This window comes from Mytilus edulis, chromosome 13 (assembly GCF_963676685.1).
Source record: "Mytilus edulis chromosome 13, xbMytEdul2.2, whole genome shotgun sequence".
Taxonomy (NCBI): Eukaryota; Metazoa; Mollusca; class Bivalvia; order Mytilida; family Mytilidae; genus Mytilus; species Mytilus edulis.
The window spans coordinates 61,152,147-61,178,202 of NC_092356.1; the positions used below are offsets into that span (position 1 = coordinate 61,152,147).

Here is a 26,056-nt window from a genome sequence, read left to right on the forward strand (position 1 = left end):
TGGTTTATTATTATAACTTATGTTGACGGAAGGTGAACCATAATTAATGATACTGAAGGTATTTGGATAGTTGTCTCATTGCCCATCACAATCCTCCTTTATGTTGCATGTCTGTAAAAATGGACGGATATAATTGTACCAACTAAAACGTTTTGAAAATATCATATCCTAGAATGGAAAGTTCATATGCACTACTGTTTTTTCAAATGTCAAAATATAGGGCTGTGCGGCATATTTTCAACGTTTATATGCCCCTTACGTCTAAGACTTTAATCTAACACTTAATTTCTTAACTATCCCTTCCTTAATTATATGATTACAACAGATTTCAATATGAACAATATGCATATTTATATTTACTGGTAACATTCCCAAGTTATGTCTCTATGAGATGAAACATAAAGATCAGAACTCGGATCCAGTTTGTAAACATAATCAAATTTCTATGAGTATTATTTATCTCCCCCAAAAGAGGCGTGGTTTGAGAAACAGCTGTATTTACAAAGTGCAACCTTTATCTTATATTGCATTATTAATTATTTAGTTATTGAAACCTTGGAGTGACAAGATTGCTTTCAGATATCAACATTTATTTAGTAATTGCAAGCGGTTTCGTCTATCATGTAAAGGTTATTTCTATTATAAAACTTGTCTAAAACCCCTACACATATTACCAAATCAAGTGAGTAACATAAAAAAAAAGGGAAAAAAAGGCATTTACAAAATTTAATCTTGATATATCTATGTGTATGTAAATCCGCATAAAATCTTTCATTTACACATTGAAAATGAGCCATGCAGATAATTTTGAAAAGCATTTTCATATAAGAAAGTGAAACTGAGCAGCGAAGGCCGTCTTTTGTAAATGGTAAAATAAAGTTTTAATCCTAATATGTTTGCTACATTTCTACATTTCGGCTACGCTGATGCCTTGTTTTTGGTGTTATTGAACTGTTTATCACTAAATTATTGGTCTTTATTTGTTGAATTATGACTATAATGTTCCGTGTTTTTCTATGATAATGTTCTAGTCGTCAAACTTTCTTTGACCTTTACGTTTCTATTCCCCTATTTTCTTTCTTAAGAAAGATTACCTACGGGTGGAATAACGAAAGAGAACTTATTATATAATTTCCAGGTACTGTTTGTTTTGGGCCGAAAGCGAGAAAAGCAATCGAGTTGAGATGACCAATGATAATCTGTTTATCGCTATTTTACCTATGACGACGTTGTCAATATCATGTCAATTTTATTAGCAAAGCCATGTGCGTCCTTAGTTTCTAGCGATAATTTTCCATCGCGAGCGAGTAGCATGATATGAAAAATTATCACACAAAAAGATCAAAGGAAAAATGCACAAAATAGCGATAAATTCATTTATTAGCTTTAGTAAGATAAAAGAGTCACGATTGAAACGATATTAACTTATAGAAGGTAACACATCGGACATAATGTGTTGATATGAAATATTTCAAATCATTCTCCTTGTGATACTAAAGAATAATTGATTACAAAATACAACGAAATAAATAAAACAAATGTGGACAATACAACAAAAATCGTAATTAACAAATTTTAAACTAATTTAAAATCTGAAATTAGTAATCTATCTACTAAATCATCATTGTTTTAATTGAAATACATTTTGATTATTTATTTTTCAAAGGTTGTGACATTAATCTATATTCATGATTACTATTACCTTCCTACTGAGCAATGGAAGGCTGGCCAGTAATTTCGACATATTATTCTCACTACCTCATTTAATCCGTTAAATTATTAACAGCTTTGTTTAATTCGAGTATCTTTACTACACCCGCGAGATACGTCTGCACTGTATCGCATTACACGCTTCATTGATTTTTTTTAAAACAACGCACGCCGCTCGGATTTGACTACCCACTTTAAGTCTTCATAAAAGCTGGAAAAAAGGCGTAAATTAAGAACATTAGTCAAAGTGGTTAAACTGTTGATACTAGCTCATTTACTTTAAAAGTGGCCAGAGTTGTATGTTTAGATATTTTTTTGCCTCTGGAAACGTTAATTACGCTTTAAGTATACTTGAGAAGAGAAGATCTTTGTGAGCCTTATTAACTTATCATTACTGTGTGATGACTCTTCCACCACTTATGATTTTACAATTTATAATTATCTTGTGCCTTGGGTATGCAGAGGCAGTTCGACTGGACTTCGACCCGGATGTTTTATTTCAACTTCAGGTAATGTATAAATTTCTTTTTACGCTTTTCTTTTCGTAAATATTTAAAAGCTATGTAAATATTAATTTCATTTACCTAAGGAGTAGTTCATTAAACAATTTTTTTTTTAAATTTGAGAATGAAGATATATTATAATTATCAAACAATGTATGTTTTTTCTTCTATATGTTAATACCGATTCAATTGGGCTCTTTTACTAACGCTAATAAGGGAATGTTTTAGATTTTTTTTACACTTTCAAAAAAATAGTAATTTTTAATGATATATACAAGATAAAAACCAAAATTTTGGCTTAGTTACGTTTCATTTTACCGTATTTGCTTGCTTATTAGTTTTGTTAATTAATAACAACAGCATAGAATTTTCAAGTTCATTAGACAACTCTTATTATCGAAAAAACGTGTAAAAACTACAAAGTTGTGCGAAAGGATGTTTATATTTATGCAAATATATTAATACTATGCTAATGATTACCAAAGTGTTATCATTGAAAAAGGGGATGTAAAGAAAAATATCAAGAATAAAATAAAATATATATGTTCATGTAAAAAAATAACACCAGTTAAGCTATACCTCTAAAATAAAGGACGGGGTAGAGTAATCATCTTTTCAAACTGCTTGCAATAATAGCTTGATTTGGCAAAACTTTAATGAATTTTGGTTCTCAATGCTCTTCAACTTCGTACTCTATTTGGCCATTTTAATTTTTTGGAATCGAGCGTCACTGATGAGTCTTTTGTAGACGAAACGCGCGTCTGGCGTATGTACAAAATTCAGTCCGGGTATCTATGATGAGTTTATTTATGAGACAAAAATAATTTAATTATATATTATATTTTTTTAATAATAATAATAATAATAATAATGATAATAATAATAATTATAATAATAATGATAATAATAATAACACTCAGAACTATATATAACAAATAAATATCAGGATATTTGTAAATGATTAATAAAAAAAGACTGAACTATTTGTCCCTCTGAAGCGCGTTCAGTTTACAAAAGACTAAACACTGACGTTCGAGTCAGAAAGTTGTATGGCTGATTAAGGTATGACAATGAAGAGCATAGAAACCCCAAATAATCAAAAAGTTTTTGGAAGCAGCAGCTAAAAATGAACATCTTTAATTTTTGGAACAATTAAAAGTTTTATAAATATTTTTTCTAATATTTGTTCTTATATGAAGTCGTCGTATTACTCATTATGAATTCCTTGTTTTTGTTTCAATTTGTCAGTAGGTGCATTTTCTGTATTTAAAACATTATTTTCTTAATCAAACACATCGTTATCATTCATGTCTAATCGTTAGTGTTCAGTTTCATTTTGATATGTTTTAATAGATTTTCAAAAGAAACAAAATCAAAAACGTGAAACATGGTACGGCACACATTCAAACTATTTAGTGTAAAAAATTATTAACAATCTGATAAAGGCATGGCATTGTGTAATGCCAAAATAAAGGTAGACAGTATTGGTAGGATAATGAGAATGTAACAAAAGCACGCATTTAACTATTCTTTCAACTTAAAATACAAAACCAATGCCTATTACCGATTAAACATTAATTTATGACTCTTCTGCGATGCTCAATTGACTATCCTTAAACGTGTCCACTAGGCAGTCATTTCAGAAACCAATGATATCTATACATCAAATTAGCAATCAGTACGTATTGATAATACATCAAATAGTACAACTTATCCTAAGTGACAATTAAAATGCTCTTTATAAAGCTGGTCAACAATCAAGTACTGTGAATTAGGAATAATGATCGATGTGAACAAAGCGGGTTTCTAGATCATATACACATACGTATCCTGCAGTTTACGTGTTAATTTCAAATGTTTCGCAGTTTTGATTTATACAAAGGTGACCATAGATCGAACCTGTTTTATTGTATACATAAGTAGGAATTTTGTGGTTAAATTTGCAATGTGACACCTTTCCGCAAATGAACAAACGCAATGCATAAAAACTGATGCCAGTCATAATAACACAAACACCCAATACCATAAAGTAGGCTAGAACGGATGGTTCGGATGCAACTCAGACTCATTTGATTGTTAATTGACGTCTAATATACCTGGTGAAGTAGGGTTTGCGAGGAGTTTAGAGAATACAGAATAATGAATCAAAACTGCACGAAAAATGGAAAAACAAATAAAAAATAGAGAAAAAATGATAAAAATGACGAATACAGATTATTTGGTCAAACCCCGAAAAAATGGCTTATCGATTTAAGACTAAAGAAATAAAGAACCTTTAATTCTGAACCATATAAAGGTTATTCTTAAATACAATTGCTAATACAATTTGTGATTACACGTGTTGCGGAATCTCAGTGTTGACGACTTCAAGTCTTTAAATCTTAACCTCCTAATTGCATCCTTGGTAGTTCCTCATTCATATATATAGAATATATTAGCGGTTTATTGAAATCTCCTATAAAAAGTTTTTAATTGCTGTACGATATATATATGTTCATATAATCCGACTGGCTGCGTTATTACTGGTGATCAAAACATAGATGATAACACTTAATTGTGAATATGCAAACGCCCCTAAATTCGTGAGTTCTTATCCATCATTTAAACAAAGTACTGAGTAGATTATGCAGAAACGAGTAGGAAAAACGTAAATATTTTTTCCGGAAGGATTAAGGCTGTAGAGTCGTCGGTACAAATCAGAATTTAAAAACAAACTAAATTAATCTATGAGTACACAATAATCTTTACGGAAACAAATGTTTCAAAATACATGTCTTATCTTTATAACAATAAAATTGAGAATGGAAATGGGGAATGTGTCAAAGAGACAACAACCCGACCAAATAAAAAACAACAGCAGAGGGTCACCAACAGGTCTTCAATGTAGCGAGAAATTCCCGCACCCGGAGGCGTCCTTCAGCTGGCCCCTAAACAAATATATACTAGTCCAGTGATAATGAACGCCATACTAATTTCCAAATTGTACACAAGAAACTAAAATTAAAATAATACAAGACTAACAAAGGCCAGAGGCTCCTGACTTGGGACAGGCGCAAAAATGCGGCGGGGTTAAACATGTTTGTGAGATCTCAACCCTCCCCCTATACATCTAACCAATGTAGAAAAGTAAACGCATAACAATACGCACATTAAAATTCAGTTCAAGAGAAGTCCGAGTCTGATGTCAGAAGATGTAACTAAAGAAAATCAACAAAATGACAATAATACATAAATAACAACAGACTACTAGCAGTTAACTGACATGCCAGCTCCAGACTTCAATTAAACTGACTGAAAGATTATGATTTCATCATATGAACATCAGGTACAATCCTTCCTGTTAGGGGTTTAGTATCATACCATCATAACATATATGAGAAGAACATAACCCGTGTCATGCCAACAACTGTTTTAAGAATAAATGTGTTTAGTTCCGATGCAAAGACCTTATCAGTGACTCAATATTAACGCCAAAATATGCAATCTTTAATGACTTGACAACAGTATCGTAATTATATACCTTCTTAATAAGTCTGTTCAAAGGTTTTGTAAGTTTCTGAGGTGAATACTGACACCTTTGTGCTTTATAAGGAATATTTCCATAAAAAATTGGATGTGAAATACCTGAACGTATTAGAAGTCTGCATGTTGAACTATATTTACGAATGATGTCTTTATACCGATGATACAATTTAGTAAATGTTTTGACTAGTTTGTGATATCTTAAACCCTGGTGTAATAATTTTGTCAGTAATACATAAATTTCTCTCGTTAAAATCTAAAACATTGTTACATACACGAGCGAATCGTACAAGTTGAGATATATAAACACCGTAACATGGTGACAAGGGAACGTCACCATCTAAAAACGGATAATTAACGATAGGAAATGAAAAATCATCCCTTTTATCATAAATTTTAGTATTCAGCTTTCCATTAGTGATATAGATATCAAGATCAAGAAAAGGGCAGTGGTCATTGTTAGTATTAGCTTTATTTAAAGTAAGTTCAACAGGATAAATTTCATTAATATACATACTGAAGTCGTCATTATTGAGAGCCAAAATATCATCCAAATATCTAAAAGTATTATTAAATTTGTTTATCAGATGTTGTTTCGATGGGTCTTTGCTTAGTTTTGTCATAAATTGTAACTCATAACAATACAAAAACAGGTCCGCAATAAGTGGTGCACAGTTAGTTCCCATTGGAATTCCGATAATCTGACGATATACGGAATCCCCAAAGCGAACAAAAATGTTATCTAGTAAAAATTCAAGGGCATATATAGTATCAAAGCATGTCCAATTAACATAGTTTTTTTGTTTATTGTTACTAAGAAATGACCTAAAAGAGTTTGAACATATATATTCACATTCTGATTTTTTGAATGCCCATTTAATTAGGTGTGTGAATTTTTTCTTAATGAGAATGTGAGGCAATGGTGTATACAGGGTAGAAAAATCAGAACTTTGAACAGATTCAAAATCACCAATATAAGCATGCAATTTATCAAGTACTTCCAACGAGTTCTTGACACTCCAAAAGTAATTTATTCCACTATTTTCGAAGGCCTTATTTGAACAATTTATTATCAGGTTTTTAATTGTACCAAGTGTGCTGGTAGAAGAATAGACAATTTAGTAGTTGAACAATGGCTTGAAGACGAAATAAATCTATATTTGTAAGGGGTTTTGTGTAGCTTCAGAAGCCAATACATAGCTGGGACTTTCATTGTATTTGGCTCTGCTTGTAAAGCGGTGGCTAAAAGTTTATGTTTGTTACAGATTTCGTTTTCTGAAAATGGAGTCAGTTGGAATGTTGGTGAATTGGTGATTTCTTTTTTCAGAACCTCAATGTAAAATTTACGTCAAACAATAATAATATTATTAGCAGCTTTATGTTTTTGTCCCCGTAGATAAATCCTAATAAACCTATCGAATCTCACCATATACAACGACGACATTTACCAAGAAGGACATCTTGGATTTGTTATATGTTACTTTTAAAGTTTTAACCTAAGATAAAGAACTGGATCTTCCTTTACTGTATGAGATATATAAAGTACCTAGGTGTCCTTGAAAAAAATGTTATACTGGTTGGTCTTGCAAGTGATCCACGACACTACTTTCTGAATTATTAATATCAATTTTGTCAGAAATCCAAGTCGAGCTTCAATGTTATTCTGAAATTATCTGTTCTAGAGATGGCGTGAAACAAATATATGTTGATACTATACAATTCCAAAAATATTTTATAAGAGTACCTTCTAACTAAGACTCTTTCATCTTATAATTGTATTAAAACATTTGATTTTGCTACACTTTACATAAGTACCCATTCGAAATAAAAAGACAAACAAAAAAGTTGGTCCTTCTTTGTTTCATGAAGAGGATTTGACTAACGTAGATACAAGCTTCTTGTCTTAGGGAGGAATAATAATTTTTTTGTTAAAAAAACAAACCTAAGTCCGATTCAAACAATATACTCTCTGAAACTGTTCTGATCAATATGATTTGTTATATCAAATACTCAGATTACCAAGGTAACTAACTGGGATCATCTTGTTCATTTACTCATTCAAGGCTGTTTTATGCAGAACCTTCCTTAAACGACATAAGTCAGCATTATCCTCAGATTCGAGGCTTGGTGACTATATCAAAGGCATCTACTTCATTTAACTCAACAAGGGTCGGTAATCAACAACAATTTACGACAAAACTATAAATCGTTTCGCATATCATGATATATAAAAAATGATACTTAATTCAACATATAATCAAAGACATGTTTATTTGAGGCGATTTGTAGTTTTAAAAAAATCAATGTTTTACAATATTTCCGTTAGATATTTTTTATTCAAATGATTACACGTAAAACACGAATGCATGACTAAACTTTTACATTTATCTCTGGTCCCAGGTGCATATGAATGAATGATAAAAATGATTAAAATGACTCTATCGTAACTATCAAATGTATTCAATTTATTCATTAAATAATTTATGTACTTCAAAGTAATTTCATGTTAACTGCTTGGAAAATAAAGTGGTTTATTTCGAACTATTTTGTTTTTATATTGTCTTTCATCAAAATTCATTTCTGGCATTCATCAATTCAAATATCTGTTTAATATTTCAATAATACATGCGAAATTGTCTGGAACTTGTATATTAACGACATGATAAACGAAAACGAGTAGCTATTATTTTAAAATAACTATTTAACGCCTAAATGGATTAATAAACAATAAACTTATTATTAATGTTTCAAATAATAATTGGAAATTTGAGATATATTGAGTGAAATATTTCAAAATTACGGTTCATTATTATAACGGAGTATTGTTATCATAACGATAAATACGTTTACTAACTGATTTATACAGCATACCTTTTACAATAATATTTCGGGAGTATCTATATCTAGCTATATAGTTTTACCGTAAATCTACCTGAAATGACCAACAAATAATTCTGGAAAGTGTAATTTAGGGGCACTTATATTGAGACTTTTATTCATTTTCCTTTGTTTAAAAATTAAATAGTATTGCTTACGTTTAAATGCCAGATTTGGTTGTTTGACACGTTTGAGATAAATTATTTAAACCCATGTCTTATTCTCTATTACTCTTCACGGAGACGCTTGATCAATTGGGTGCTTTATTTAATATGGTTAGTAATAAAAGAATACTTAGCTGAGAGGTTCATATGATCAATGTGTAACCCCTTGACAAAACTTTAACACGCAAGGCAGCGAATATGAACGGTAGATAGAAAACATATTTTCAGCCATGGTGTGACAATATGCTGGGCTTCAATATATATATACATGTAAATATATTTAAATATTCTTAAGATGTTTAATAAAATTCATTGAATAAAATAACACAGGAAATATCCATCGAGAACATTATACAAATAAGTTTTAGACTGATTGTTTAATTCAAGGTTAAAGCAAATCTAAATATAGGAACATGTGCACATGAATGCCATATGCTGACATGCTGTAATAACAATTAGTTAATGAACTGGACATACGTAATTATCACGACTATACATTGTCCAGATTGGTTAAAACATGTTAATTAAAGTCAGCTTGATAGTTATTCATCTGTGTATCTTTAGAAGAAAAAGCATTATTGTCAAAATAATAGAAATTTTGATAAACTGTTATATTCATATGAAATGTATATAAACTATTGCTTGTACTGTTATAGGGGTCCGTCCACTATGGACACTGGTCCAGACTGGCTTAAATAAATTTTTGTTTCAAATAACCGTGTGTTGTGTTACATTGGCTTCGGTTGCAAACCACGTTTTCTCGGGGTAACAATCTGTTTTATCGTACTCTAAGCTTTATTTTATTTCTATAATATCGTTTGGCGTAGAGGAAAACGGAACTGATTAATCACCAATATGGAAATAGAAGATAAACATTAAAATGATCAACATTTTAATCTTACTTGGCTTCGGAAGCTGTAAAATGAGCCTCAATTAAAAGGTTATGTATACTCATGCAATCCGTAGGGACTTAATGTGAACTTGATTGAAAAATGGTATCATATAATCTCTCGATTAAAATATATACAATAGAATGCTCTCATAGCTACTAAAAATCTAAAGATACAATTGTTCCAAATCATTCAGTATTCAAAATTCTTCGTCAAAGCTGGAAAATTTAACAATTAAGCAAAACATTATCATTGCAGGCTTTATGAATGGTTTACAAATTTCTTGCTTGTTTTACGTGTGTACTTTAATAATATGGATATATGCAAATAGCTGTAAAAATCATTTTGTATAATGGCATTAATATAGAATACAAAATATTTAGTTCATTCAAATAAGATATGCATTCAATCATCCAGGTTAACCTTTTCATGAGCCCCTATACATTTTTTTTTTATTTTAGGGAAAGGAGTCCGGTAAGGATCGATTTTGGCCTCAAACTTCCGGTTTATCTGATTACACATTTTGGACATTCTTTAAACACCTAAGTGTCTATATCAGTCGATTATATTAGTTTATGTGAAAGATTTTGACTGATAAAGTCATCAAAGACGCTCAAATTCAAGCTTAAATATGAATATCAAATATGCCATAATATGTCACTTTTGAGATCGTTCTTGTCAAAAATGAAAGTGGCCGCAACTGTGTTCATTCTCAACCGTAATGTTTGTTATGTATTTTAATCAAATACAACCTACATTTAAATATTAAGAAGGAACACAAATGCAGTCACTTCCATTTAAGACAGAAACCGACTACTAATTAACTCAAAGTATATTTTACTTTTGCTACGTGATCAATCAATTACAATAAGAAACGATATTTACATTTACCCTGGAATATATTTAAGTATAGTATCACCAGCCCAGTAGTCAGCACTTCGGAATTGACATGAATATCAATTTTGTGGTCATTTTTATAAATTTTCTGTTTACAAAGCTTTGAATTTTTCGAACAGCTAAGGATTTTCTTGTTCCAGGAAGAGATTACTAAATTATAATCCTGGTACTTTTGATAACTATTTACTTTTGTTACGTGTTTATTCAATTACAATTTTCATTCATCAACATATCAAATGGTACATTAATGTATCAGTGCTATGGAATATAGATGGTGACGATAACTGCTCTATTTCAAATACTATAAGTTAACAGGTGGCTGTAACCTAATCCACGAGCCCCGTCAATGGTTGGTTATGTCATTTACAGAATTAATTTTTTATAGTATATCGTTGATAAAGCATCATAAAGGATTAATTAACCTCATAACCGGACAACTTTCTGTTTCATTGTCATGTAAGAATTCGTTTGTATAGCTGTGTTTCAACTTTACAAAAATAAAACAGTAAAGGCAGAAAACTTATAGTAACATTTAAATTCCACTTGTTTATTTGATATATAAAGAAAATGAAAACATCTATTTGGAATAGGAGTATTCATTGTTATTCAGAGTTGAAAACTAAAGAAATTGATTAAACAAAACAAAAACAACAGGTTTAATCTTTCTTTTTTTCTACATATAAATACAACTGTAGTATACCGGTGTTCAAGAATCATCAATCGATTGAAAAAAAACAAATCCGGGTTAGGGACGACATCAAAACATCAATAAGGATGAAAAAACTTAATTCAAATATAGTTTGGGGGTTGAGGGTAGGGTACAAAATTGCTGCAAGTTTTGTTTAATTGACATCGATTTTAAATATATCCGTATTGGTCAATCAAATGTTTCTCAAATTAAGTCAAGAGGGGGGGGGGGGGTAGGGGGTCAGTGAAAAAAAAAACTAAATGATTTTTTTTTTTTAATCCTACATTGAACTTTTGATGTCGACCCTTACAAACTTAAACCGAGGAAACACATCAACTATCAGAGGAAAATAATGGAACAACAGGAACACTGAAGCGCATATAGAAAAAATTAACAATTCGTTCCATTAATTGATATTGTCGAACGTTTGATTTTGTAAGTGTTTTGCGCTTTCCTTTTTTTTACTTTCCTTTTGAGTACGTTAATTTTGTAAATACTATTTTGTCTATGAGACAAGTAATGTAGTTGAGACATTTAAAAGGAAACGTAAAGAAATATGGGATATGTTCCTTACTTTGTAACTAAAACCCCCTTCCCTTTTGATGAATGTGACCTACCGATTTAGACTATTTACCGGGTTTGTAATAACATGAGAAACAAGACGGGTGCCATATGTGGAGCAGGATCTGTCTACCCTTCCGGATCACATGAGATCACCCCCATTTTTTGTGGGGTTCGTGTTGCTTTGTCTTTCGTTTCTATGTTATGTCTTCTGTACTATTATTTGTCTATTTGTCTTTATCTTTTTTAAGCCATGGCGTTGTCAGTTTATTTTCGATCTATGAGTTCCACTGTTATGGTATCGTTCGCCCCTCTATTGTTGCCCATTCGTTTAATGTGTTTGATATTTTTATTTTGACATTTGGTTTGGGGCTCTCTGTTTTGAATTTTCCTCGGAGTTTAGTATTTTTGAGATAATTGTTACATGATACTATTTTAGTAGTTTATTCGGCACATGACTTTATGTTGTAATACATGCACCAATGTTGGATCCTCGTCAGGCATCTTGACTTAAGCTTTGTTAGACTTTCTTTTCAGGTCGCACTACAGTGCTCCAGCATACATGATAGATTTGTGATTGATGTCACACGTTCATAGACCTATTACTTTATGATAAGGGTGTAAATAAACGCATCATATACCAGGATGTAGACAATAATAAAACTGCATGGAAATAACTGTACATAGTATTCAATGATAACAACGTATAATAGTATCTAATAATGAGTACCTTCAGATAAATAATAAAAACAGAAAACTTTGAAGTCTTTTAATTTAAATTAATATTTAAATAACGCAATCAAGTATATATGTATCAGTACCGACAAATCACATTCTGAAAGAAAAACAACATTATTCTATAGTTGTCAGCTTAATCATAATCGTAATCTGATGGTCCATGAATTGTTGCATAATAGATAAATTAGATAACTAATGCAAATTTTGTTTTGAATTTATTTCTGTTATAACTAAAACAAATTAAAATGAAATAAATACAATACCAAACCTGAGGGATAGCCGTACATGGCAAATGTGTTATTTTTTCTGTTCATTGTTAACATAAATGCATGCATATTTATCATTTAGATATGATCTGAGTCTGATTTATAAAAATGACTCACATATAATTGGAACAGTAAATTTAATGAAAAATATTTTTAATTATGCAAATCAATAGACCGTTATATGATCTTTCAAACAACTGATTTTAAAACAGATTTTAGTTAAAATAAAAAAATTATGAAATACCAGAAAATTACTTCCATCATGCAAGTTATTGAAACCGCTTCCTACCAAGTTATTTAGCTGGAAACTGCATTCATAAGCCAAAATGAGGCAACAACAAATGTTCGTTTGGTTAACAAAGTATAATAGGTATTTTGAGTTATACTTAACCAAAACCAACACAACTACAAGCCGAAACAAATGTAAAATTTACTTTGGAGCAAAACTATTAATCAAAGTTACCATACGATATCTGAAGCCAAATACATAAAGGAGTCATTCATGACGTCAATAGCCCCATGACGCAAGTAGCAATATACATGTAAGAAAGGTCATAACATGACATCAGAAGCGAAACATGTACATGACGGAATACACCAACTGACGTCAGTACAGAAGACATGCTAAAATAAAGTCAACCCATTATGTCAGTAGCAAAATAAATCCTAAAATAAATCAAGCCATGATGTCTTTTGATTTCGGTAGCGATTACACACGCTGTATAGGTGACAGTAGAAAAACACTGTTAAGAAATTTGAAATGACTTTTTATGAAACACTTGGTACGAAAGTAAAAAAACAAACCAATATCCTAAATGTCATGAACACGGTCAAAGCCACACAGCAAGAAGAAAAGAGCAACATGTCGAATCACACATTCGTTTTTAGATGTTTAAAATAATTTGCCAATTGTATTTTCAATTCATTTTAAACTTCTCTTTATAATCCGATATAATCTGTGCCTCCCCTTACCCCTATCACAGGGTCCGTCTGGTTAACCCTATTTAAAATGTTTAGTACACTGGGTTCGTTAACCTGCTGATGTTTTATCCCTATTTTAAAATTAGAAACTAATGCAGTCAGATAATTATCGAAAAAGAATCAAATTCATCGGTTTTACCTCAATCTGATAATCAACGCTAAATCAACTATAAGCTGTATCTTTAAGTGCCATAAGCAATTTTGTTAATTAATGAATATTCCGAACTAACAACAAGTAAACCTTATATACCACCCATGAGACTAATGCAAAACATAAAAAGTGAAAAATCGTACAATATTAATAAAATGAGATATGGAATTTACTAATACAATATAGAAACCAGGCGACCAGCGATAGTAAAAAAATACTTCTATAGGTCATCGTTCGCCCCTTGACGAAGAGCATGATATGAATATTGCAATCGTGCATTAATTCAACACTGCATTGAAACTAGGATTCAAATAACAATACCTGAAGATCTAATAAGTCAAGTTTATTTTAGTTCAAATTCAGATTTTGTATTTTGTTGCGACGGTTTGTTGATTGATTATCAAATGATTAACGTTGTTTTGTTCATTGATTGATTGTTAATTGATTCTTTCGTAATCAAGTAGAAGTTTATCTCATATAACTATGATCAACTTCACAAACAGTTTTATATCAATAGGTATTGGAAGATGTTGTATGAGTGCCAATGAGACAACTCTCCATCCAAGTAACAACTAATAAAAGTGAACCATTCTAGGTTTAAAGTACGGCCTTCAACACGGAGCTTTGGCTCACACAGAACAGCAAGATTTAAAAGGCCCCACAAATTACTAGTGTAAACCATACTAACGGGAAAACCAACGGTTTAATCTATATAAAAACGACAAATGAGAAGCACCAATGAAACACATAAACAGACAACAATTACGATCAGCTCACAATACCATGTCTAACATCACCGAATAAAAAGATCACGAAGTAGGAAAAAGCCCAACACGCGAAACAAGGAATGTGTTTTTTTAATTTGATAGATGCTTTTTGTGTTTTTGTACATGTTTGTTTGTTTTGAGATTGTAACACAGTGATGACTGCTGTAACCATATTTTGACTATTTTACCGATTATGTCTGTTTTATTCACGTATCGTTGTATTAATAGGGGGAAATTAATGCGACTGTCATAAAAGTGAGAGATTTAGCACTAAAAAACCAGGGTCAATTTACCTTTTTCTACATTTGAAAATGCCTGTACCCTCTCAGGAGTATGACAGTTGTTGTCCATTTGTTTGATGTGTTTTATCCTTTGATTTTACCATTTGATTCTGGACTGTCCGTTTTGAATTTGTACTCGGAGGTCAGTATTTTTGTGACTAATTTTTTCTTTCAATTTTTGATAAGTTAGGGTATTTGAATTTGCTTACCTTTCTTAATAAATCATATAACCATTTGTTTCAGAATCTTTTAACAACAAGTAGGGTATGTTGATATTGTTATTTTGGTTTTCAATCGGTATCATTTAAATTGCTAGATCAGATCAATTATTTTTAAATCTAATGATCACCTAATGAAAGTAAAAAGTTTGAACAAAGTTTTAAATACATTGTTTAAAATGGCCTGTAATCGCAATGAACCAAAGCCTTTTTTCCATGTCATCAGTTTAAGAATAAAATCGTATAGTTGCTCTGTGATCTAATATTAAAGATTAGCCCAATTTATACAAATAAATAAATATTTCAAACAGATACGTCAACTATTATTGGTTCCTTTTGACTTTTGTGTAATGGTACACATGAATTGTTTCTGTAAATTATCTTGTTTTGACAATGACAAACAATATATATAAACTGGTTTCCTTGATTACACTATGGTAAACCGTTGTTTAACAAACTCAAATGATTGATCACATGCAATTATTGATTTTCAAATTAACAGTTTTGAGTCAATTTAAAGTTTTGTTTCATTCATGTAATTAGCCATGGGTTACCTAATGAGATTGATTTAATTTTAATTTGAATGAAGCACTGGTGCAGAAGGTGACATTTTGTACTAATTTGTTTTGAATTCACATAGAATAATGCGGGGTCTTAAAACAAATGGGGTTATGTAGAATGAAAAGATGAATTGTGTTATAATTGTAACTAGGAAAAGGTCTGATTTTTATTTAGAATTATCAATAATACTATTGTAAACTGTTGCTGAAACCTTCTACAAGGTGACACATAATTCTTAGGAAACAAAGAAAAGTTTACAAAAAAATCAAATCTGATGAATCATTCAAAGTAACAACGATATCGAGGCGTATCTTGTCTAAATAATTCAAAAAAACTAAAGATAAATAGATAAATAGATAAATAAACCTTTTCGAATATGTTCAACTTTGTTCTTTTTTTTTAAAACTATTTTAATCTGAGAGTCACTGCTGATTATTCATATGTAGACGAAACGCGCGTCTTGCGTATCAAATTATAAGCCAGGTACATTTGATAACTATATGTGACTGTAAAAAAATGTTTTATGGAAAAACTACTGCAATAATGAATTTTAAGAAAAATCATTTTGATTTTGACATGTGATTATGGACTTTCCGATTAGATTTTCCTCTGAGTGCAGTATTTTTGGGATTTTACTTTTTAGTTCCGCCTAGTAGCTTAATATAACTAATCAACATGTTTTATAGGGATGCATGATGTGTGGCACAATGAAGCTACATCTGATAACGCTTTCAAAGCACACATGAACACCCCTGAACTAGTGGGGTTCGTTTTGCTTAGTCTGTATTTTTGTATGTTTTTTTTTTGGCAGTTAGGTGTTTGTCTCTTTGTTGTTTTTCGTATTTTGTCTTCGATATTTGTGAGTTTAGTTTCCCTTTGGTTTCGTGCGCCTCTACTTGACATTCACTGACATATAAGAAAGGGAATATATGGCGTATCCTGAATGAATTATCTATAATACTAAAATAACGATGTCAAACTTGTCCGCCGTCATCGGGTAAAAACGACAAATCAAAGAATTCAACTTTATATATAGCTAATATAGGACAATGGTGTAGATTAAAAATTACACCACTCCAGACCTTTTTGTGTTCCACACAATTACTATTGCCAATAATTAAAAAGTTCCGGTTCGAATCAGATACCGATATCAATAGTATATTCACCTGTTACCTATTATCTTATCTGTACGTTCCGCATCTGACAGGCTCATCACCAAAGTTTAACGGTGTATTTAGGATTTTGCTATCACAGGGTTGACACTACTAAATTCAATCATTGTCAAATTGTTCCCTATTGTAGTATTTTAATCAGTAAGACTTTCTAAGATAACAATACAAATACTAAATATCTGGACTTAAAATAAGGCGTATAGGTACAGTTTTCAATTTGTTAGCGAGCATGAGGTAAAACATCGAATCAAAGAAGTTCCAGGTCGAGCCCCCCCCCCCCCCTTTTTGGAGAAAGTTTGGTTGCTTATATAAGGAGTAACTGAAGCGTGACTGAAGCGGGCCCCCTCTTAGGCAGTCAGTGGGCCCCCACTTATGAAAATTTCTTGCTCCGCCATTGGGGTTAACACAGAAAGAGTTTGAAAGCAGTGAACTCTGTGTATCTTATAATCGACATGACTTTATCAGATGACAATACCAATAGGTCCAATACTAAAATAAGGCTTAGGCATAGTTATATACTTTAATTCAGTCACGAACCCGCGATATCACGGGTGTGTTCTAGTAGTAATAAAGAATACAATGTTGTAATTTCAAAAGACAAAAAACAAAGAAGTTAATACAAATAAATATATCATTCGTTACTTGTTTCCAAGGTGTTATTTCATTTACAGTTAATATATATGGTAAATGAAAATAAAATCAAAATTGTCTTTAAATTGTTTCTGTATTCACGGTTAGATTGACTAACAGTTTTTTGTTTAGGCGTATTTACGGGATATAATTCTTTCTTTGTTAATAATAACATTCAGCATGATCTTTAACCGTGAAGTATAATGAAATTTGTAGCTACAGGTTTACGATAACTTTGACATGACGAACAGCAATATCATTTCAGTTCCTTTCTTTTAATATTAAAAATAAGATGTGGTATGATTGCCAATGAGACAATTCTCCACAAGAGACCAAATGACACAGCAATTAACAATCATAAGTCACTGTACGGCCTTTAAACTTATTTTTAAGTGCGCATTGTGATTCTATGTCATGATCTGATATGTCATTTCTTTTAATGTATATACATCGTGTTGACCTTTACATCTATAAATATAACAATTTTGAACAGATATAACCTGAAATGTATGTTTAATTTCCCTGAATATCAATACAAGTGTTTAAGTTAAACATGCGAACGTAAATTCTAATGCAATTTGGATGTAACAATTTTTTTCATTGGCTAAAAGTTGCCGTCAAATCCACAGATGACCAGGCGTTACTAAGGAGGGACCCGCCATTTTGAATAGTTGAATCAACAAATGTTCGATTACTACTATATAATCGAAAATAAACAACACCTATCTCGAATTCGCCGTTTTGATGTATTTTATCCGAATTTGAAGCGTACAGGTAACGTAATAACCTCCAGTTTGTAAGTTTTCATTCGTATGACGTCACGTTTAGCCATGACGTCTTTGTGCCAAAAGCATTCATGAAGTTGCGAGGATTTTTTTTCTATTTGTCAAATTTAGACAATTTTTCAAGTTTTTTTCTTATGTTTTCTTCTTGTAATGCATCAGAATCGGAATAACAGTACTGTAGTTGAAGAGTTGCCACCGTCAATTTTGATTTGACGGTAGCAAATCTCCGTTTTTAAAACTGCATTTGCGACCATCAAATCTACAATTGACGGTGGCAACTCTTCAACTACAGTACTGTTATTCCTAATTCTATTATCATTTCGCCATGAGACACTGGTAAAGTAACCGCATTTGAAATGTAATGGTAAATCAATACAACTAAAACTACTATTAAATAAAGATCGAGATGCTTAGACTTTTTAATGACTAACATGAATTTTGAAATTGACGGTCATATGTTAATCAAATATTAACATTGATGAATTTCACAGTCAAAGATGAACTAAGTTAATTTATAAAAAAAAAAAGATATATATGTCATATATATAACCAAGCAGATATGCGTTAAGGGGAAACGATACAGTTACAGGGGATGTAATGACGTTGATAACGTAAAATGTTGTTACCGCGACGTCAAACTGTGACATATCGGAAAAGGAAGCATTTTTCGACTGATTTTTATTATTCACACAATTTTTACTTTTAAACGAGTTCATTTTTAAAGGACGTTCGGGTTATTCAAGTCTGAAGACTATTTGTACAAATTTTCTTGAAAAAGTCAATAACTTTTATGTATTTTTTTTTTTTATTTGACGTTTTTTTTTCTACATGGATAAATATTTAATAAATTCAAGTTATTTCCAAATTGAAAAATTTCATATATTTATATGATACTTATACATACTTATATATAAAATCATTTAACAAAAAATAGCTTGTGTTTATCTTTTAAAACAAAAAAAAGTTTATTTCTGTTGGAAGGAAAACGACGTCCACAAAACCGAAGATTGAGAAACTATCTGCAATTTCGACCTCATTTTACTCAAAAAGTAACACATGAAAGTATATTTTGTTTTATTACATATTTGATTTAAGCAGGTATCAACATTTCAATATGGAATCAAAACTGTATGGTAAGCTCCCTTGAAACAGTGCACTGTCACAAGATCAATTCATGAGATTACAAGGTTTTTAATCAATGCACAGCCAATAGAGCTGTTTAGTAAATGATGAAAAGGATTAATTTATATAATAACGTGTTTACAAATTGATCACCATCATCATAGTTTTAATAACAATATCACTTTACATTTCCTAAGTAATTATCACGAATCATCCTCCATTCAGGTTGCTACAGTTTTTCTTCGAAAGGTGTCATAGTACATCTTTTTTTGGGGGAAAAAAGTGGCTACATGGATGTTGAATAACCATAAAAGAGTATTTATTGGATTAAATGATAGAGAATAATATGCTTTTTTTTATTTGAATAACTATCTATATACTCGTCTTTAACACAAAATTATATTAAAAAAATAGCCAGTGGCAAAAAAAAATGGATGTTACCCTTGTGTTCTTTCATGGTTGGTTACTTAGTATACGTGTGTATTGTTAAACTTTGATGGTAATTCTATGTTATTTGGTTAGACCGAGCATTAATATATTTACTTAAGTGCAATAATGAAGCTTATCCGTAAATGGTTAAAATACTGATACTCTTTGTGAAATATCCAGGCAAAGAGAGCAAAAAAGGCATATCCGTGTGCAATATTGAAAATCTAAGTCATGATGAATCACCCCTATTCGTAAGATTTGTTGTTCATAGTAATTCATAAGATTTCTGTCGATTATAACATGTATAGGCCATAAGATCAGAGCATGTACTTTTTATCCGTATCGCTACCAAACAAAGATTACAAGAAAGGTAAAACAAAATAAACAATATCTGTAATCAAATTGTACCGGTTTTTTTTTTAGTGTAACATTAAAAAAGAAGATCAATCAATTTCATTTGAATGAGAAATGTGTTTGAAATTAGTTTGATGTAGTTAATTGGGTTCTGAAGTTGGTTTTTTTAAATTTCACAGTAAAACTTGAACTAAGTTAACTTATTCAAATATAGATAGATGTAGTCTATAGATAGTATAGATTATAGTCAGCACTTCGATGTTGCCATGAATATCAATTATATGGTCATTTTTATAAACTTTCTGTTTACAAAACTTTGCATTTTTCGAAAAACTAAGTAATTTCTTATCCAAGGAATAGATAACCTGAGCCGTATTTGGCACAACCTTTGGGAATTTTGGGTCCTCAATGCTCTTCAACTTTGTACTTGTTTGGCTTTATAACTATTTTGATCTGAGCGTCACTGATGAGTCTTATGTAGACGAAACGCGCGTCTGGCGTATTAAATTATAATCCTGGTACCTTTGATAGCGTTTTATAGGCTATATGTTCAAAAACTGTTTTTGTTTGTTTAATAAATTCATAGTAATACTACAGTTTTGTCAAATATAGATGTAAAAGAGGGACGAAAGATACCAAAGGGACAGTCAAACTCATAAATCTAAAACAAACTGACAACGCCATCACGTTTCCTAGACATCATCGCAGTTGTCAGCTCATAAATAAAGTGATCAAGTTACTTAAGAACGTGTTAAAATTTAGAACGCCATTGTCAGCTTTCTATATGATATGTTTCTTGTCAGATATATATAACAAATCCTTGTATAATCAAGTTGATCGAATTTCCTTTCGCAAGTTATCATAGTTCCTATATTTGTGTTAATAAAGTAATCATATGGAAGATAAATGACCACAACTAAAAGATGTGTTACACAAAGATATTTTTCTATGAAAATCCTAGGTTTCGGTTTTCATTAAAAAAAATATATATATCATTATTATGACCTTGATTGAACGCAATCTTTCCATTGGGGCATTTCATAACATAATAAAACGATTGCGTTACATCAAGGTGTTAAGAACAAACCATGTTTTTCGTTTTTTGGAATCTAGGACTTTAATAGTAGGACATGTATATAAACATCATTGTGAAAACGAAGTATATACACTTCCTAATTTTGAGACACAAAATTTTTTTCAAAATTAGCAAGTGGCATTTTCAGTACTAGATATTGCTATTACAATAAAATGAAAACTTACTATTTTGTTCACTCGTGCATAGCTACCGTTATCTAGTACACAGGAAAAGTATGTACTATGAAACTCGCTAAGAATAGGAGTTGTAAATATGCACTGAAAAACAATGACCTAAAATATCTCTGAAGGGTAAACACAACATTGCCTTTTTGTCAAATATCTAGACAAGGATAATAATAAAGGAACATCCGTGTGTGATATTAAAATTATTAAATACATCATACTTCAATACATTGGTTGTACATAATACTTTCTATGATTTATATCGCGTGTTACCAACGATATCATTATCCGTACTGAAAAGTCGTTCAAATTAATTGGGAGAGTAATCAAATGAAACTTCAATTGATTTAAAATACTTTACTCGGATTTTTTTTGTATTATGACGTTTAAAATACCATTGTTGGTTGTCTTTTGTATGGCGTTCTCGTTTCTGGTGGCAAATGTCGTGAATTTGATCTCAGATTGTATCAAATCATAGATTTTAAAATTGGTTTTGGATGTTTCGCAAATCAGCACGTGATACATGTATGTTGGAGTAAGCGGAAAGATTTGTCGGAATAAAGAGTCAGATAAAATGCTTTCAGTGACTGTAAAAAACAAATCAAGTGTGTTGGTCTTAAATAAAATATCATCAACTGTTGATGTAAATAAAAAAAAAAGATACGAATTTGGTTTTGATCACACGAAACTGCATTTCGTTTACAGTAAAAATAGATTTAATGAACGAAAGTGTTCAGCCTTTCCTCATAAAAAAACTGTATGTTTACTACTTGATTACTACTAGGTCTGATGAATTGTGAAATAGTACACATGGTTCGTCCAATGGCTCCTATTCATGTCTTAATTACTCCCTTGACTTCAGCTAATTTTTACGATTGTTAAATAAATGTCATCAATATGCATGATATCTCTAATGGGACAGAAGTATTCCACTATTCGTCACTTTGATAACATTATAATCCGTCAAATTAACACTAATTGTATTGGAATTGACTAGATTATTTATGGTTTAATTCAATCAAAGGTTGGCAGGAATATGCCCTGAAGCATTACAACTGTTTATTAACATCATGCCTTGTCACTTATTTTAGTTTATGCCATTTTGAATTAAAGTTATAATGCAGTTGATTCATGATTTTGATTATTTACGGATATAAGCATTAGAAAATAAATACCCTAGGAGAAACAATAAACCACACACAAATCAAACAAAAAGTTACTGAATTATGTTTTATTTCAACAACAACAAAAAATACTGTGATAATTGTTGAATGACGATTTATGCTCTATTTTGGCTACGTTATTTTGATAGTTTTTTTAACCTGTTTTTTTATTTTCGATGCTCGAAAACACATGGTGATATCTTTCAATCTCCAAAAGTTCCGTCCAATGCATTGATAATGGTTGGCTTCAATGTTACAAATATATAGTTTTGTCATATAAAAAATCATTTTGATTCTTGACGGTGCTAATTGAAATAATGTCAAAAGCAGTTGATATGATGTACAACTAATGAGATGTGTGACAAAGTATTACTGTTAATACGAGAACTATTCATCAACCCCAAATGACAAAGATATCTTAAATGAATGATAGATAAATGATCCTCGTACAAAATTAAACATAGAATCGAGAAGGGCTTATGATTGATTCCTTGATGATTTTTTTTTCTCATCCATTTATGCTATATGAATACCGTTTAACTAATGTTGAATTCTCACAACACATGTGGGAACCGTACCCCCTCCCCCACCGAAAATAATAACAACAACAAAAAACAAAACAAAAATTAGATAAAAAAGATAGTGATGTACTTGAGAGATTTTACTAAGCACTTTCCAAGTTGTATAATCTCTAAACAAAAATTTCATGACAATTAATACATTAAAAACATAAGCCGGATGTTATTATGTTCACAAATTTTGTAATAGATAACACTCCGAACACTTTGACACTGACATATCTTTAAATTAGAAACTTTAATAAACAAGGTTTAAATGTTAAAATGAAATAAATGGTGTCAATGCTATATTAAATCCAACAAAATGTCATAAAGCATTCCTAATGCACAATTTATTCTGAATTGAAGTCAACCAACCAAATTAAAAGATACCCCGGTGACCTCGATTTTATTTCGATTATATGATATCGTTACTAGTTTGTATACTATGTTGTTTCAAAATTGAAATATTTTATTTATCATCTAATCCGGTCATAGTTCAACTATCTATATATTGTCTTTTTAATAAAATCTGAAGACCCATTGGCCGTCGTCTACTATCAGCTTTGTGGATCGAGTTTTTTTTTTTATCTTTGACATATTCCAGCTTTCATTTCTCAATTTTATACTATTGGTGACTTGCTAAAGTGTTATTTGAACAATGATACAAGTATGCGTATTAATTGAATGCAGTGACAAGCAATAATATTAACGATTTTGATTTTATTTAAACGTAGACTCAAAACATAAAATTGCCATTTTTAAGAACAATTACATGTTTAATGTTATATTAAGTAATTACTTTCGGAAAACCAAGCAGGGTATGATTTACATTTAATTTTCTGTAATTTTCTATTTTATTGCTTATTTGCTATATTTGTGAATTTATCAGATTATTAAACAATGCAAATTGTGCACTTGCTACTTATCAGTTGTGCACAAATTGTCGCATGAATAAGGATTTAATAACAAAATTAATCTATAATGCTAATATTCAATAAACGATGAAATTTTATTTATTTAGTCGATAGTTTTTTGTTACATTCAAAAACACTCTGCTTTGGTTCACTCAATTAAACTGCAAATAACACGATATCATACAGATATAGTAACATGATTTAGTTCTCCCAGTTTACCGACTCTAACGGAAAATAGTATAAATGAGAAAAAAAAACACAAGATACGACATTGAGGCCTCCATATCACATGGAATCATCTTTTAGCAGATTATTAGATATATATGAAGTACCATTTTTCCGCGTTAAAATATAAGATATATGTCGTAATACAGTTTAACGTCCGTCAATGTTTGTGGTAATGAAAAATATTTCTTGCATCTAATTAACTATCGTAATAGTTAAAGTAATGCGTTGCGGTTTGAATCTGCATGCCATTAAGTGGTATACTTTATGCGACTTCCTCACGAAGCGTTTTCAACTATTCCAGTGTATCACAGTAAACGCAATTCCATCCCAAATTTCTATGATTGTTTTGTGTATACGTAAGCTGTTTCTGTGACAACTATTAAAGAATGCAGAGATTCACATTTTGAAATTTAAACGTATATGCTAATGTACAGATTGTGTACTTTCTGTGGTTTGTAAACACTTTTAAGTAACATTGCAAATATTGTTTTACTCAAATTAACCCAAATGACATATATATTAAACAAAATTACATCGGTTTCTTGTCAGTTCTAGACATTAAAGTTGAAAATTGTTATCTTGGAAATCTTACTTTGAAATGATCTTTAACTTCCAGGTTGCAAAACGTTTGACGTTCATGACACACCTTCAAATTTGTGTATTTAAAGTGGATATCACAGTTATGAACATTGATATACCTTTTTGTTGCCTCGTTATCATGTAACATATATACTTATTTTAAAAGAGAATAAAATAAATCGTTGATTGATGGATAACTATTTCACGCCGCATCATCATATTTCTAAATCAAATGGTTCAAATCTGTACAAAATGAAAATATATTTTGTCAATTGATGTTTAGATAGACAATAAATAATCAACAGTGAAAGTAATACTGTAACAAATATGTTAAGAGGTATTCACGGCTTTTATACCGTTTCAAATATTCCATGTTCACCATCATTTTTCTACCATTGCATTAAAAGAGATAATCAGCAACATCTTGAATGCAAAATCCAGTCTTTAACATTAGGCAGGTGTCCATACAATTTTTCGAGCTTTTAATCGTCTTTGGTTTTTAAAAAGTTGTGAATTAATTTCAAGGAAACGATCATATATTTGCAATCCGCACCAATTTCCAAACGAACGACAACTATCAAAAATAAGAATATAACATTTCACACTTCGAACAAGTACATGGAAATGTTATGGGTCTAACTCTTTCTTTAAATTTCAACCCTTTCAAATTGCTTATCAGTATACTAAACAATACTTACATAAAACAACATTCTTTTGTTTGTTTTTTTGACTGCTTTCTATTAGAGGTTAACTAACTGTCTTAATTCGCTGAAAATTAAAGGTTAACATTAAATGCTAAACATTCTTATCTGTTTTTATTTTCAGGAACCTTCAGCAGAAGAAGATTTACCAGTTGACTTTGCAGACAATCTTGGTGTAAATCCGTCAATGGACAGACCACTCAGGATAAACAACAAGCCCAGTCTAATCAAACTGTTATTAGAAGATCGGGACGATTTAATGAATTACATTCGGAACAACCAGAAAGTTAAACGCACTAGACAGTGTTATTGGTCAGCAGTGTCATGTTTCTAAAAACAGACACAATATTGAGCGTTTATTAAAATAACACGTGTCTAAATTAA

The 26,056-nt window shown here is 30.7% G+C and overlaps 1 long non-coding RNA gene across 1 annotated transcript; it reads left to right on the plus strand.

Moving 5' to 3' along the window:
• The first annotated feature begins 1,718 nt into the window (after positions 1 to 1,718).
• LOC139500019 (uncharacterized) lies at positions 1,719 to 26,056 on the plus strand. The gene is made up of 2 exons (XR_011658290.1): positions 1,719 to 2,219; positions 25,797 to 26,056. It is a non-coding gene; the product is annotated as an uncharacterized lncRNA (long non-coding RNA).